The 16,960-nt window shown below is 37.6% G+C and overlaps 1 pseudogene; it reads right to left on the minus strand.

Moving 5' to 3' along the window:
* Positions 1-455: 455 nt before the first annotated feature.
* On the minus strand, positions 456-2,000 carry LOC131627726 (26S proteasome non-ATPase regulatory subunit 11 homolog; annotated as a pseudogene).
* Positions 2,001-16,960: the final 14,960 nt, after the last annotated feature.

A 16,960-nucleotide genomic window follows, 5' to 3' on the forward strand; every position in this document is an offset into this window, starting at 1 on the left:
GTTTCCCTATGGGTGACCAGAGGAATTGTGGTTTGACTCTAAGATCATTGAACCATGGCGCAAGAGGATTGCATTGTACTTGGGGCATTATTTGTGCTAATAATATATGAGTTTGGTTTGGATTGATGAATTGAATAAAAAAGGGGTGTCGTTGAAGATGTGAGTTATTGGAATTTGTTCATTATACTTGAGGCGGATTTAACTGGTAATCAAGGTGAAACGAAGTTCTCAAGCCTTTGTATGAGATTCCTTGATGCTTAAAGTTACAAGATTTGAGTTCATCATAATGCGCTCGCAAGTATTCACCATTAAATCAAGTTCCACTCATTTCATGAGTCTTTGGTTTGCAAAAGAGATTAAAGTTCTAAAGGAAAACTCACCCACGATTCAAGGACTATTCGAGCATTCATGGTTCAAGCGCTATTCAAGTGTGGTCATGTTCAAAATTTCCTTTTTTAAAAAAAATGCATCCAACAATTATACAAAAACCAAGTCAGAATTCTACAAGTACAAATATCCATCACAAAAATGGAAAGAGAAGTTACAAAAAGAAATACTATCATTCTTTACAAATCCTGTACAAAAAGGGTGTCATACAAGGATGACAAGTGCCTATGAACATTTGGACCTCCCTCCAACTGCGCCTTGAAGTCTCTTAAAGCAGTTTCAAATAATTTCAGGATCTTCTGGAATGAGCATCTGTAACAGCTTTCATTGCATCCAAGTCAGGCCCAACATATCGTAGGCCTACTTTAGAAGATATGATTCCAGCCACATCATCAGCTTGACTAACCATGATCTTACACAGCAACATGTATTGCAGGCTAAAGACAGCTTTGGGATCTTCAAGAGCATTGAAAGACTCAAAAGCTTCAAAGAAATAACTATATGCAATTTTGTAATCCTTCTCTTCAGCATGAAGAATTCCACTCTGCAAATCTATGGCACTTTGTTGAGCTGGTGGAATATAAATAGCATTTGCAGCAGTTCTTGCGGCTGTGAGAGCAGCCTTTGCTTCGGGAAGATTTCTTAAGGAAAAGTGTAGCTTGATTTCGAGCAAGTCAATGTCTACAAGAAGAAGTTTGTTATCAATCAGCCTGCACATACAATAACCAAACACATTTATAAAAACCAGTCCCGTTCAAACCAAGTCAATAATCAATCAAAACAAAAAACAACAGCAGCCTGTACAATGCGAAATTAATACCTCAGCCCCTAACTAAACTCTTCCCGACAGTTTTCAACCCAATCCAAATGCAGTTCATCCCTTTTAACCAACTCACAGCCAACTTCTAATCTCCTCCTAATCCCATACTAACAGCCACAACTGACTGTTAACCAACATAACCCTCCTAACAGTTTCTTGCTACCTTCTAAAATCAGCTACAAACTAACTCTATTGACTAATCCCCATACACATTCAATACCAAAATAAAACCAAATAAGTTTACATTCACTGCAGCTAACAATTCAAAACAATCACATACACATACATGAGTCAGCCCACCATGCCTTCGCATTTCAGAACTACCATACAACAATTCATCACATACATTCAAACATAACCAGTCCAAGCCAAATTCAGAAAAATAAAGCACAAAGCAGCCTATTTCTACAAAGGTGAATTCAAAATTCAGAGCTAAATCAATACCGAGAGTGAGACTGAGTGCAAAGGTTTCTACCACACGCTTCAAGTGTCGGCTCACGTAACCAAAACACCCTGCATCAAACACAAGAAACCTGCAGAGCCAAAGTTCATATCAGTCCAAACACAGAAAATCAGGAAGAAACAATTACCAACATATTTCCAAGTCCCACATCCGAGAAATCAAAAAAGCTGCAAACATGTTAGTCCCACATTCAAAAATCAGAAAAAAGGCATTGCAATTCCAAGCAAAGTCCCACATCTGAAAATCCCTAATGATTACCCAATCATTGTCCTATAAAACCAACTCCACCCACCCATAAGCTGACACATAAGCACTATCAGTCCTCTCCATTGTCTCGCTTGTAGACTTTGAAGGAAAGATTGTGAAACCTCAGTTCAAACGCTCTCACCACCACCCTCACCACCACCATACGCACATTCATAAGGCTGTTAAAGCTCATCACTAGAGCTTTGGCAAGCTTGTGCTCAGCCCCTCTCCACTCTCACTCTCACGTCAACAACGGCAACAACAATCATCATCTCTCAGCTCTCGATCACTCACAGCATAGAAATCACAAAGAAAAAGAAGAAAGTAGAAAACAAAGAAGAAGAAGCAGCAAACAAGGATTCGAAGTTACCTGGTCCTATATCTCCTCTCAGTCACGCACGCTTATTTTGCGATCTCCACTTCGTTCAGCACCACAAGTGAGTTCCCTGAGTCCTTGGCCTCTATCTCTGTTCTTAGCTTGTTCTCGCCATGGTTGTGTAAAGTAGGATTCCGTAGATGTTTCCCCTGAGGTCGTGCGCCTCATTTCTCGTTGTACATCATTAATTCGCGATTGAAAATGTTAGGTTTCGTATTTGGTTTTCTCTGGCTTTTGGGTTCGATCCGAGTAAGAGAAGGAAAGAGGTTATCCGGTGGAGGTGATTGCCAGGAGGAACGGTTTCCTCCGGCGCCGCCGCCGTTGTAGGTTTAGAGAAGGGAGTGAGACGAGAGAGTCTGGAAGAGGAATTTGGGATTGAAGCAACCCTAGCCTTGTTTTTGTTTTTTTACTATTTCTTTTCAATTAATTTTGTTAACAAAATCTGAATATAATAAATGGATCAAAACGAAAACAAACACCTTGGGCCAATCTTCTTATCATACCCCAACACGGCCCATACACCCCCCTGTGACCCACGAAATCCCCTTTTTTGGCAATCTGAATGATAATAAAAACGCCCCAAGGGCTGGGCCTGCGCCAATTCCATTTTGCACCATCCATATTCAGCTTGCACCCCCTTCTTTTTTAACTCTAGTTTTAATTTGTTTTTACTATTTTCCTATTAGTAACTAAACTAATTTTCTACTAATTGTTAGACTTCAATCCATAATTTTTTGACATATAAAAATGGGCATAAAAATATTAGTTTTTACCATTTTCTTTTAGTTGATTGGAAACTAATTTTCACTAGTCATTTTAGACTTTGGTACAAACATTTTGACTCATATTTTTGACATAAAAACTCATAAAAATAATAGTACTTTTAATTCACTTTTGTGCTATATTTTGACTTGTTCTTTTTCATGCTATTTTCAATATTCTACTTAGTGCTTTAATTTCATGCTTCTTTTAAACCTTAACCTTAGGTAGAAACTATGATCAACATTAGGCTTAGAAATTAGGCTAGTCCCCCTCTTTCTCATTCTTTTTCTTTTACAACATAAAACATCTAAAAATACTTGAATAAACTCCCATTAAAAAATACCAAGAAAACGCATAAAAAAATGACTAATAAATACTTTGACCAACAAAAAGGGAATGGAAGCTTGTAACTTCTCTTGCTTAAGGGATGTTCGAGTGCTTGTGGCTCCCTTGCTTAAGGGTTCCATTCAGGCGTGAGTTCCCAATCTTTAAAAAACACAAACCGAAGAGTAACTCGAGTTTCCCTTGCTTAAGGGATTTCCTCGAAACGCTCAAACTCTCTCTCTCTTCTCTCGCTTTCTTAAGGGCACCGTTATTTCCGCTCCATTGCATCCTAGGCTGTCCCCTTGTGCAAGAGCGCGAACGTTAACGCCGCCCAACTAAAAAACACAAAAACAAACAAAACTATGGAGCCGAACTACGGCGCTCTGATTCCTGAAAAGGATACGTAGGCATCAAGTCGCGGGGCTTGAACGAGCACACTTGTAAATATTTCCTTCTTTTCCCCGTATTTCTTTTGCATTCATTCATATATAGACATAGACATAATACACACCCTTTAGATAGAAACAAACATAGGTGGATACCATCGAGTACGATGGGCGCGAGGGGTGCTAATACCTTCCCCTTGCGTAACCGACTCCCGTACCTTGATTCTCTGGTCGCAAGACCCTATTCTTTCCTTTGTTAGGTTTTCTGATATTCCTTTCCCTTATGGGATAAATATATTGGTGGCGACTCTGTTCATTTTTCGCGAGCGTGCGACAGATATACAATAACATTATAAACAATTCTACTTAAAATATAAAAATTAATGTAATAAAAAAACTAATAAATTTGTTACCAAGAGTCGAAACAGAAACAATGCATAAAATTATAGAATCAAGATCTTGTATTCATCTCAATTGTTGATGCTTATTCAACGAACCTCCGCATTACACATCAGATTAACCTGTGAGGTTTTAATTTCCATCCATATATAAGGGTGACTCAGAGTCATGCCCAAGTAATATACACATTCGCACTTGCATGATTTATGAACACACTGCATTGAAAAATTAAGAGAAATAATGCTGCAAGGTTGCACAAATATCGAGTTCAAGGAGGATGTACTAAAGTATCTTAACCCCATGAAAGAATTATGACAGATAAGCTAAAATTCTACATATTCCAAGAAAGGCACAGACACAATACTAACAAGTTCCTCCATCTAAAGGGTGCGATTGAGGATTTGATTAAAAAGGAGAGACTAGACAAATACGATAAGTACAACGTAAGGAAGGATGATTATAAGGGATATAAAGATCCCCCTACCACCACCCCCCCACCCCCCCCCCCCCCCCGAAAATCTAAAAGACAAAGTACATTCCTCATGAAGAAAAAGGAATGGAGAAGAAAGGCTAAAGTGCATAAGAAGGATTAATGTGTCCATTCCCTCCAAGATTCATCCTCTCCCAGTTATGTCCCTCATCTCTGAACTTCTTTAGGGTGGTCCATCCATAAAGGTACTTTTGTCCGTCCTTTTCTTATTAGATTTTTTGCTAACCGTCCTAGTGGATTCATTGTTGAATTGCATTTAGGGATAAGAATACCCTTCATTCCAATGTCTCAATTCCTCCCACCTCGGAGATGCCCTTTCAAGACAATTGTTTCGTGTTCCATAACACAAGAAACTTCTTCAGAACCAACCAATCTCTCTTTCTTTATTATCTCCTCTACAGGCTGAACTATAGCACGATGAATGGGAAAGGTGTTGTAAGAACAATATTTGGTTATGTATCTAGTCTTATGTTTTAATGATAACATTACATGATATCTTTGAGAATAATTTAGTACACTAACGATTTCTGTCTAATGTGTAGCTTTTGCTAACTGGTTCTCACTCTGAAGATAAGGCATGTGACGTCATCAGGTTCTAGACTCAACACACTCTGACTTTGGAAGAAACCAGTAGTGTTTACAAATACCCAGTCAAGTTCCAAAATGCTTCTATAACAACAGTTTTGATGAACTTTAATGATAGAGCTTCTAATCGTGACTCTTCTGAAAAGAGCTTCTGAAGACTTCTTTAGCTCAGTGACTCTGTTGTCCATGTTCTAAAGATTTTGAAGACAAAGATTCTGAAGAACAAGTGGTGAAGACTCTGAAGACAAGGTTCTTGACGAACAAGTTATGAAGACTCTGATGACTTAGGATTTGAAGATTCAAGTTTTGGCCCTTCTAAGCATGCTTCATCAAAACTATCAAAATCCTCTAAAGATTAGAAGATAACATCAAAATTGGTTTGAATGAGGAAATTATACGAGGTACATATGTTTCCACTACCCTGATAGGGTGTCGCATGGACGATAGATATTATGCTATCGACCACTCCCTCACTGAGCGTTGTGGACAAAGCAACTAGAATTAAGTATTCCTATTCTACCCTCCAACGAACTTTTTTTGGCTATAAAAGGAAGAATTTAAAGATTGAAGATAAGAAGAATTCCTGTGAACGAATCTCTACAAAACTTATGCTAAAACGCTGCTTAATTATCTCTAATATATTCTTTGTAAAGTTTTGTAAAAGCAAATGAACTTTTGTTCATAAACTTGCAGCAAGTGAGCATTTGTTCATATACTTGTCACTAACACTGTTATGTTATTTGATTGTATTTAAACTTGTGTAATCTTCTTTCAAGAAACAACCTTGTAAACACAATTCATTGTATTTTAACTTGTAAGTTGATAGTTCCTTGAGAGACTAGGGTATAGTCATAATTTCTCAAGAAGACATTGACGGGTACTCTTAGTGGTTTGCAACACTGACAATTGGTATTTGTTGTGGTTTTGTAATCAGTTCGGTTATAGTGGATTAAGTCATTGTTTGAGAAGGAAAAATCACCTTGGCGGATGGACTGGATTAACATCGTTAACAGTGAACCATGATAAAAATAATTGTGTCATTTATTTTTGTTCATGTGTTCTAGGCTTTTGACTTGGGAAAAAAATTATTTTAAACCTTGAAACCCAATTCAAACCTCCTATTTCTTGTGTTTCTCGCACCTTTAATTGACATCAAAGCTCCGGTTTTGGTATTGATTATTTATCAAACACTTAACCATGTCAAATAAAGATCTAGAATTTTCTGTGAAACACAATGGCCATTCCACCACCACCGCCACTAATTATCAATGAAAGAGATCATTATAACGCCAAACCTCCAATCTTTGATGGAGAAATATATGATTACTGGAAGGAAAAAATAGAAAGTTTCTTTTTGGTCACGATGTTGATCTATGGGATATGGTAGTAGATGGCTACAAACATCCTGTGGATGCTAGTGGAAACAAGATCGAAAGAAGAAGTATGAACAATCAACAAAAGAAAGAGTATAAGAATCGTCATGAAGCTAGAACCATTCTCTTGAATGAGATTTCTTATACTGAGTATGAAAATATATCAAATAGAGACTCTTCTAAGTCTATATTTGATTATTTGAGAATGACTAACGAGGGTAACACTCAAGTAAAGGAGACCAAGGCACTTGTTTTCAAAAATACGAAGCCTTCAAGATGGAAGAAGATGAAACTATTAAGAACATGTTCTCAAGATTCTAGACTCTTGTTGCATGACTAAAGGTTCTAAACAAAGGGTATTTGACTTTAGATCACGTGAAGAAGATTATCATAAGCTTTCCAACAAGATGATGGCCAATGGTAACTGCACTCAAGCTTACCAAATATTTGAACAACACTTCTCTTGAGGAACTTGTTAGTTCTTTGAGAAATCATGAAATAATGCTTGAACAAGATGAACCTTAAAAGAGAGGAAAATTAGTTGCTCTAAAGTGTGCCAGAAAGTATGAAAAGACTAAAACTCTTCAAGCTAAAGAAGAGGAAGAATAAGAAGAAGATTTTGATGACGAAGAAGAAGAGTTGTCGCTTATTTCCAGAAAAGTCAACTAACTCTGGAAGAGGAAGCAAGGCAACAAGTTTAGAGGAGCAAGAAGGACACGTGGTCTCTTCGAGTCTACTTCTAGACTAAATAAGTCGGGTAGCAACACAGATGTCACTTGCTATGAGTGTGTTGAAGCGGTAAGCAAAAAAGTAATAGGTATATTATTACCGGGTGATATAGGTTATATCGTATCGTCTCCACAGGGATTAGTGAGAGGGAAAAATTACCGTTCAATAGTTTCAATCCTTCTAAGTTTGGTTTTGGGTGCAGAAAGTAAAGTGCGGGAAAAGTAAATAAAATGCAAATAAACAATCTATTGCAGCTCAAGAGAATTCATTCTATAATCGTATTTCATTCAACCCGTCAAATACTTAAATATGAAGATTTATCGCACTACACCTACGATACACATCAAAATTACCAAGCATCGCCCGAGACGTACCACAATAGAGGTTATGTCTAACACAAAGTTGCAGACAACCATATCACTTACGTCAGCGATTTCCCAACCGAAACAAACAACACGGAGGCATTGAGCTCCGATACCCATAAAGATTATCAGCTCTAAATCTATGTATAGAGTTTAGAAACTAATAGATATCATCCATAATCAAGATTTATGATGTCTATTTCTACAACAACACAAATCTGACACATTTAAGCAAAAAGATCAAGAACAACATCAATAATAATTTGTAAAGAAAATATATATACAATCCCAAGATCGACAAATGTGCATACAAGAGGAGAAAAATATACATACAACATCCACCATTGGAATGGGTCACAGGGAAGAAGGAAAACAAGCGGAAACTTCTCACATAGTCGAAGCAATCAGAGACAACCCACAACCAATCGACATGACGAGCCACCTAATGATGTTGCTTGAACCTCTAAACTACAAAGAATGGATCAGAGCTCAACTTTGTCCAAGAAGGGATGAGAAAAAACATCTATTCTAAGCTATTTATACAAAATGTGAAAACACAGAGCGCGCAATGCGCCCTCTCACTTATGTACCAAACTGCCATAGCGCGTGATGCATCCTCTAGACCAGGCGACACACCCTCTGGAGTGCCAAAAAATTTTCTTTTGCTCCCAGGACGCGCGACGCGCGCTGTGTGTGCGACGCGCTCACACCAGAATTTATTTTCATCCAAAAACACGCGTTTGAAGCTGTGTCTTCGACACTTTATTGCTCATGCTCTAAATACACAACAATACCTACAAAAGACATTAAAACTATCAAATGATACACCATTACTCGAAAAAAGTGACAATACATAAAGTATACATATTTACACACAAAACGGGGAATCATTAAAACGATATTAATAAAAAGTATCGATAAGTGCTACAATTTACATACACAAAATAACAACATTTTGGCACTTATCAGAGTGCAAAGAGCCAAGTCACTACAAGAATGAGTGTCATAACCTCAAGAAGGACAAGCCCAAGAAGAGAGCTTTCAAAGGCAGGAAGAAAAGGCTTATGGAAACCTGAGATGATTCCGACTTGTCAGAAGATGACTTTAAAGAAGAGCAAGCTAATGTGACGCTGATGGCCATCATTAGAGGATCTGATGAGAAGATCCAATCAAAGGCTGAATCAGAATCTGACTCATATGTAAAAGATGTATTTTTTGACATATCTCGTTATGATTTAACTTATTTTTTATTTGAGATTCTAGAAAAACATCAGGAACTTCAGATCAAATTCAAGGAACTGAGAAATGTCCATAAATCTATTTCCGAGGATCATAGTAAGCTTAAGGAAAAATTCTCCATCTTGAATTAAGAATTTTTTTCTTAAGGATGAAAACTTTGCTCTTAAAATTATGAGTTCTAATTTTGAGAAGAAATTCCTGTTAGAACAAGATTTGTTCTTATCAATTATCTTAGTTTTGATGATAACAATAATATGAATTTTGCTTAAGATAATATGGTACTCTAATCCAATGCAATTTCCCTTTCAGGAAATATATATAAAGAGTACGCATAATTCAGCGCTCAGAAGATGTGTCTCAAATGGTTCAGCATGCAACATCAGAACATGGTCTGGCAAGACATCAGAAGATGGTCGAAGCAGAATCAGAACATGGGTCTATGGAAGCATCAGAAGAACATGAGATCAGAAGCACTGAAGATCAGAAGATGGTATCACGCTCAGAAGCACTTCAAGGTCAGAAGATCAGAAGATGCTGTGCACCAAGCTGTTTGACTCTGATGATATTCAAACGTCGTATTCACAAACATCAGATCAGAAGGAAGTACACGTGGCAGACTACGCTGACTGACAAAAGGAACATTAAAGCTACTAAAGGCTACGTCAGTAGACACAGCGTGAACAAGGCTCGAGGTAGTTGACAAAAGCGTATAACATTAAATGCAAAGCTGTACGGAACACGCAAAGCATTAAATGCATTCAACGGTCATCTTCTCAACGCCTATAAATATGAAGTTCTGATGAGAAGCAAGGTTAACGATTTTCGCACCAATACAATTCAAATTAACTTGCTGAAACTCTGTTCAAATCAAAACTCAGAATCTTCATCTTCATCAAAGCTCACTACATTGCTGTTGTAATATCTTAGTGAGATTAAGCTTAAATTGTAAGAGAAATATCACAGTTGTGATTATCGCTTTTAAGAAGCATTTGTAAACTCTTGAATAGATTACATTAAGTTGTAAGGAACTAGAGTGATCAGTTGATCAGTATACTCTAGGAAGTCTTAGCAGTTAGCTGAGCAGGAAGTCTTAGCAGTTAGCTGAGCAGGAAGTCTTGGCAGTTGGCTGAGCAGGAAGTCTTGGCAGTTGGCTGAGCAGAAAGTCTTAGGAGTGAACTAAGCCTAGAGTGATCGTGTTGATCAGTAGACTCTAGAAAAGTCTTAGGAGTGAACTAAGCAGTTGTTCCTGGAGTGATCAGGTTGTGATCAGAAGACTCTGGAAGACTTAGTTGCGGCTAAGTGGAAAACCATTGTAATCCGTGCGATTAGTGGATTAAATCCTCAGTTGAGGTAAATCATCTCTGCGGGGGTGGACTGGAGTAGCTTCGTTAACAGCGAACCAGGATAAAAATAATTGTGCATTTTATTTTTATCGCTCAAGATTTTAAGTCACACTTATTCAATCCCCCCCTTTCTAAGTGTTTTTCTATCCTTCAATTGGCATCAGAGCGCCGGTTCTAAGGTGCAAGCACTTAACCGTGTTTAGAAAAGATTCAGGAAGAGAAAAACGCTTCATTTAAAAGATGGTTGATGAAAGTGAAAGGACTATACCTACACCTGCATCTACATCTGGCTCTGCTGAGCAATACAACGGTAACAATGGTTATACTAGACCGCCGGTATTTGATGGTGAAAACTTTGAATACTGGAAAGATAAACTGGAGAGTTACTTTCTGGGTCTAGATGGTGATCTATGGGATCTTCTGATGGATGGTTACAAACATCCAGTAAATGCCAGAGGCGTGAAGCTGTCAAGGCAAGAAATGAATGATGACCAAAAGAAGCTTTTCAGGAATCATCATAAATGTAGAACTGTTTTGCTGAATGCTATCTCTCATGCTGAGTATGAGAAGATATCTAACAGGGAAACGGCCTATGACATATATGAGTCCTTGAAAATGACTCATGAAGGAAATGCTCAAGTCAAGGAGACAAAAGCTCTTGCCTTAATCCAGAAGTATGAAGCCTTCAAGATGGAGGATGATGAAGACATTGAAAAGATGTTTTCGAGATTTCAAACTCTGACTGCTGGATTGAGAGTTCTTGACAAAGGATACACCAAGGCTGATCATGTAAAGAAGATTATCAGAAGCTTACCCAGAAGATGGGGTCCGATGGTGACTGCATTCAAGATTGCGAAGAATCTGAATGAAGTTTCTCTGGAAGAGCTTATCAGTGCCTTGAGAAGCCATGAGATTGAGCTGGACGCAAATGAGCCTCAAAAGAAAGGTAAGTCTATTGCATTAAAATCTAATATCAAGAAATGCACTAACGCTTTTCAGGCTAGAGAAGAAGATCCTGAAGAATCAGAATCTGAAGAAGAAGATGAACTGTCCATGATTTCCAGAAGGCTAAATCAACTCTGGAAGACCAAGCAAAGGAAGTTCAGAGGCTTCAGAAGTTCAAGGAAATTTGAACGTGGAGAATCTTCTGATGAAAGAAGATTTGACAAGAAGAAGGTCATGTGCTATGAATGCAATGAGCCTGGACACTACAAGAATGAATGTCCAAATCTTCAGAAGGAAAGTCCCAAGAAAAAGTTTCATAAGAAGAAAGGTCTTATGGCAACCTGGGATGAGTCAGAAGATGATTCAGAAGATGAGCAGGCCAACTGTGCGCTGATGGCGACAGAAGATGACGGATCAGAATCTACATCAGAATCAGATTCTGAAGAGGTATTTTCTGAACTTACTAGAGATGAGTTAGTTTCCGGTCTAACTGAACTTCTGGAACTCAAGTCTCAGATCAGTCTCAAATACAAAAAGCTGAAAAAGCAATTTGAATTTGAAACAAAGAAGCTTGAGTTGGAGAATTCTGAATTAAAGGAAAAACTTTTAAAATTATCCAATAATGTTGGATCTCCTTCGGATTCAGAAAAATCCACTCCCAGTCTGAACCATATTCTGAAAGAATATGATTTAAGTTTCAGGAAGTTCCTATCTAGAAGTATTGGCAGAAGTCAGCTAGCTTCTATGATATATGCTGTGTCTGGAAACAAAAGAGTTGGCATTGGTTATGAGGGTGAAACCCCATACAAACTTGAACCTGTTGATGAAATGAAAATTACATACAAGCCATTGTATGATCAGTTCAAGTATGGCCACTCACATGATATTAGGCACACTTCACATGCACAAAGTTTTCACAGTACACACACTAAGAAGCATGTGACACAACCTAGGAAATATCATGAAACTCACATTAAGAATTATCATGCTGTTCCTCCTATTGCTTACAATGTTAAACCCAAGTTCAATCAGAACTTGAGAAAATCTAACAAGAAAGGACCCAAAAAGATGTGGGTACCTAAGGATAAGATTATTCCTATTGCAGATATCCTTGGCTGCAAGAAGGACAAAGCACAACATGTCATGGTACCTGGACTCTGGATGCTCACGACACATGACAGGAAGAAGGTCTATGTTCCAAGACCTGGTGCTTAAGTCTGGAGGAGAAGTCAAGTTCGGAGGAGATCAGAAGGGCAAGATAATTGGCTCTAGAACTATAAAATCTGGTAACTCTCCTTCCATCTCTAATGTACTTCTTGTAGAAGGATTAACACATAACCTTTTATCTATCAGTCAATTAAGTGACAATGGTTATGATATAATCTTTAATCAAGAGTCTTGCAAGGCTGTAAATCAGAAGGATGGCTCAATCCTATTTACAGGCAAGAGGAAGAACAACATTTATAAGACAGATCTGCAAGATCTTATGAGTCAGAAGGTGACTTGTCTTATGTCTGTTTCTGAAGAGCAGTGGGTCTGGCACAGGAGATTAGGTCATGCTAGTTTGAGAAAGATCTCTCAAATTAACAAACTGAATCTTGTCAGAGGACTCCCTAATCTGAAATTCCAATCAGATGCTCTTTGTGAAGCATGTCAGAAAGGCAAGTTCTCCAAACCTGCATTCAAGTCTAAGAATGTTGTTTCTACCTCAAGGCCATTAGAACTCTTGCACATTGATCTGTTTGGACCAGTCAAAACAGCATCTGTCAGAGGAAAGAAATATGGATTAGTCATCGTAGATGATTATAGCCGCTGGACATGGGTAAAATTCTTAAAACACAAGGATGAGACTCATTCAGTGTTCTTTGACTTCTGCATTCAGATTCAATCTGAAAAAGAGTGTAAAATCATAAAGGTCAGAAGTGATCATGGTGGTGAATTTGAGAACAAATCCTTTGAAGAATTCTTCAAAGAAAATGGTATTGCCCATGATTTCTCTTGTCCTAGAACTCCACAGCAAAATGGGGTTGTAGAACGAAAGAATAGGACTCTTCAAGAAATGGCCAGAACCATGATCAATGAAACCAATATGGCTAAGCATTTCTGGGCAGAAGCAATAAACACTGCATGTTATATTCAGAATAGAATCTCTATCAGACCTATTCTAAATAAGACTCCCTATGAATTGTGGAAGAATAGAAAGCCCAACATTTCATATTTCCATCCTTTTGGATGTGTATGCTTTATTCTGAACACTAAAGATCATCTTGGTAAGTTTGATTCCAAAGCTCAAAAGTGTTTCCTTCTTGGATATTCTGAACGCTCAAAAGGCTACAGGGTATACAATACTGAAACATTGGTTGTAGAAGAATCAATCAATATCAGGTTTGATGATAAGCTTGGTTCTGAAAAACCAAAGCAAGTTGATAATTTTGCAGGTTGTGATATTGACATATCAGAAGTTGTTGAGCCAAGAAGCAACGCATCAGAAGCAGAGCTCCTCAGAAGCAAAGAATCTGAAGATCAAGTAACAGCTTCTCTGGAGGATCTAAGTATTTCTGAAGAACCATCTGTCAGAAGATCATCCAGACTCATCTCTGGTCATTCAGAAGATGTCATTCTTGGAAAGAAGGATGATCCAATCAGAACAAGAGCATTCCTTAGGAACAATGCAGACTGTCAATTAGGTCTTGTATCTTTGATCGAGCCAACTTCTGTTGATCATGCTCTAGAAGATCCAGACTGGATAATTGCTATGCAAGAAGAACTAAATCAGTTTACAAGGAATGATGTTTGGGATCTTGTTCCTAGACCAGATGGATTCAATATAATCGGTACAAAATGGGTCTTCAGAAACAAGCTTAGTGAGAAAGGTGAAGTGGTAAGGAACAAAGCCAGACTGGTGGCTCAGGGTTATAGTCAGCAAGAAGGGATTGACTACACAGAAACCTTTGCACCAGTGGCCAGGTTAGAGTCTATTCGTCTATTAATTTCTTTTGCCACTCAACATAACATCATTCTCTATCAGATGGATGTTAAGAGTGCCTTCTTAAATGGTTATATAGATGAAGAAGTTTATGTCCATCAACCTCCTGGTTTTGAAGACTCTATGTCTCCCAATCATGTTTTTAAACTTAAGAAATCATTGTATGGATTGAAACAGGCTCCCAGAGCTTGGTATGAACGCTTAAGTTCTTTCCTTCTAGATAATGGTTTCACTAGAGGAAAAGTGGACACCACTCTCTTTTGTAAAACCTTTGAAAAGGATATTTTAATTTGTCAAATATATGTAGATGATATTATTTTTGGAACATCTAATGCTACACTTGGAAAGGAGTTTGCTAAGTCTATGCAGGCTGAGTTTGAAATGAGCATGATGGGAGAACTCAAGTATTTCCTTGGAATACAAATAAATCAAACATCAGAAGGAACGTATGTTCACCAAACCAAGTATGTGAAGGAACTTCTGAAGAAGTTCAATCTTCTAGACTGCAAAGAAGCCAAAACTCCTATGCATCCAACATGCATCCTAGGTAAGGATGAGGTAAGTAAGAAGGTAGATCAGAAGCTATACAGAGGTATGATTGGATCTCTTCTATATCTGACTGCTTCTAGACCTGACATTCTGTTCAGTGTTTGTTTGTGTGCTAGATTCCAATCGGATCCTAGAGAATCTCATTTAACTGCTGTTAAGAGGATTCTAAGGTATCTGAAAGGTACTACTAATGTTGGTTTAGTTTACAGAAAATCTAAAGAATACAACTTAGTAGGATTCTGCGATGCTGATTATGCTGGAGACAGAATTGAAAGAAAAAGTACTTCAGGAAGTTGCCAATTTCTTGGAAGTCACTTAATCTCCTGGTACAGCAAGAAGCAAGCAACCATTGCTCTATCAACCACAGAAGCAGAATATGTCGCAGCTGCTGGTTGTAGTACACAGATGCTCTGGATGAAAAGTCAGTTAGAAGATTATCAGATATTTGAGTGTAACATTCCTATATTCTGTGATAATACTTCTGCTATATGTTTATCTAAGAATCCTATTCTTCATTCAAAAGCTAAACATATTGAGATAAAACATCATTTCATAAGGGACTATGTTCAGAAGGGTGTTATATCTTTTGATTATTCAATGAAAAAGTTTCCTTGTGTTTTACATTCCAGTAAATGTTTTCTTTTGTCGTTTTATGCATCTGAATTTTTTTTTATATATACTTTTTGATGTTATGACAAAAAGGGGGAGAAAGATAAATGATAAATGATTTGATTAAATCTATCAGTTGCTGGGTAAAGGCTCCCACACATTCACTAACAAGAACTGCAAGTTCTATATGGTTTAAGTGTTTTGCAGGTACAAAGAAGTGAAGTGAATCTTCAAAGCAAACACTAGAAGCAAAACCATTGAAACTGAAGCAAGCTGAGTGCTGTCAAGCTTCAGAGATCAGAAGCAAGAAAGAAGAATGAATCAGAAGCACTGATAATAGAATTTGAATATCATTGTCTATCCTGTTCTGACAAAATTCTATTTGCCCTGATACACATAATGTTATGGCTCTGATACATTATTTGCTTTGATACATGTTTTTAGCCTAAAATGCTCTGATACATTTGGCTCTGATACATATCATGTATTTGAATATACATTTTATGTTCTAACTCGTTCATGCTGACTTTTGTCGTTTAGTTTTTGTTCTGTAACATTTCAGGATGTAGAGATGCTCAGATGATGCTCTGGTACATTCAACAATGTTCTGATACAAATCTAGCATGAAGTGATGTTAGTAGAAATTCAAAGTTCTGAAGCTATCCGAGGGAAGCAGAAATCAGAAGATGTGAATGTTCTAAAAAGATCCAGAAATTCAAGTTCTGAAGCTGTCCTGAATGGAAGCAGAAGTCAGAAGCTGTGAATGTTCTGAAGATCAAAGAAATTCAAGTTCTGAAGCTGTCCTGAATGGAAGCAGAAGTCAGAAGCTGTGAATGTTCTGAAGATCAAAGAAATTCAAGTTCTGAAGCTGTCCAATGGAAGCAGAAGTCAGAAGCTATGGATTCTCTGAAGGCAGAAGCTCATATGATCGTCTCTACCGAAATAATCAGGGAAGTCTTTTATTAAAGTTCTTCGAGTATTTATTTCAGGGGGAGATTATTTATCTCAGGGGGAGATTGTTAATCTCAGGGGGAGACATATTCATATGCTTATGCTATAGCTGTGTAATTTGTCTTTTGCCGTCTACTCTTTCTGATCGCAAATTCATATCATTTATATATGTTTTTGTCATCATCAAAAAGGGGGAGATTGTTAGAACAAGATTTGTTCTTATCAATTATCTTAGTTTTGATGATAACAATAATATGAATTTTGCTTAAGATAATATGGTACTCTAATCCAATGCAATTTCCCTTTCAGGAAATATATATAAAGAGTACGCATAATTCAGCGCTCAGAAGATGTGTCTCAAATGGTTCAGCATGCAACATCAGAACATGGTCTGGCAAGACATCAGAAGATGGTCGAAGCAGAATCAGAACATGGGTCTATGGAAGCATCAGAAGAACATGAGATCAGAAGCACTGAAGATCAGAAGATGGTATCACGCTCAGAAGCACTTCAAGGTCAGAAGATCAGAAGATGCTGTGCACCAAGCTGTTTGACTCTGATGATATTCAAACGTCGTATTCACAAACATCAGATCAGAAGGAAGTACACGTGGCAGACTACGCTGACTGACAAAAG

Source organism: Vicia villosa, unplaced genomic scaffold (genome assembly GCF_029867415.1).
Source record: "Vicia villosa cultivar HV-30 ecotype Madison, WI unplaced genomic scaffold, Vvil1.0 ctg.000397F_1_1, whole genome shotgun sequence".
Classification (NCBI taxonomy): Eukaryota; Viridiplantae; Streptophyta; class Magnoliopsida; order Fabales; family Fabaceae; genus Vicia; species Vicia villosa.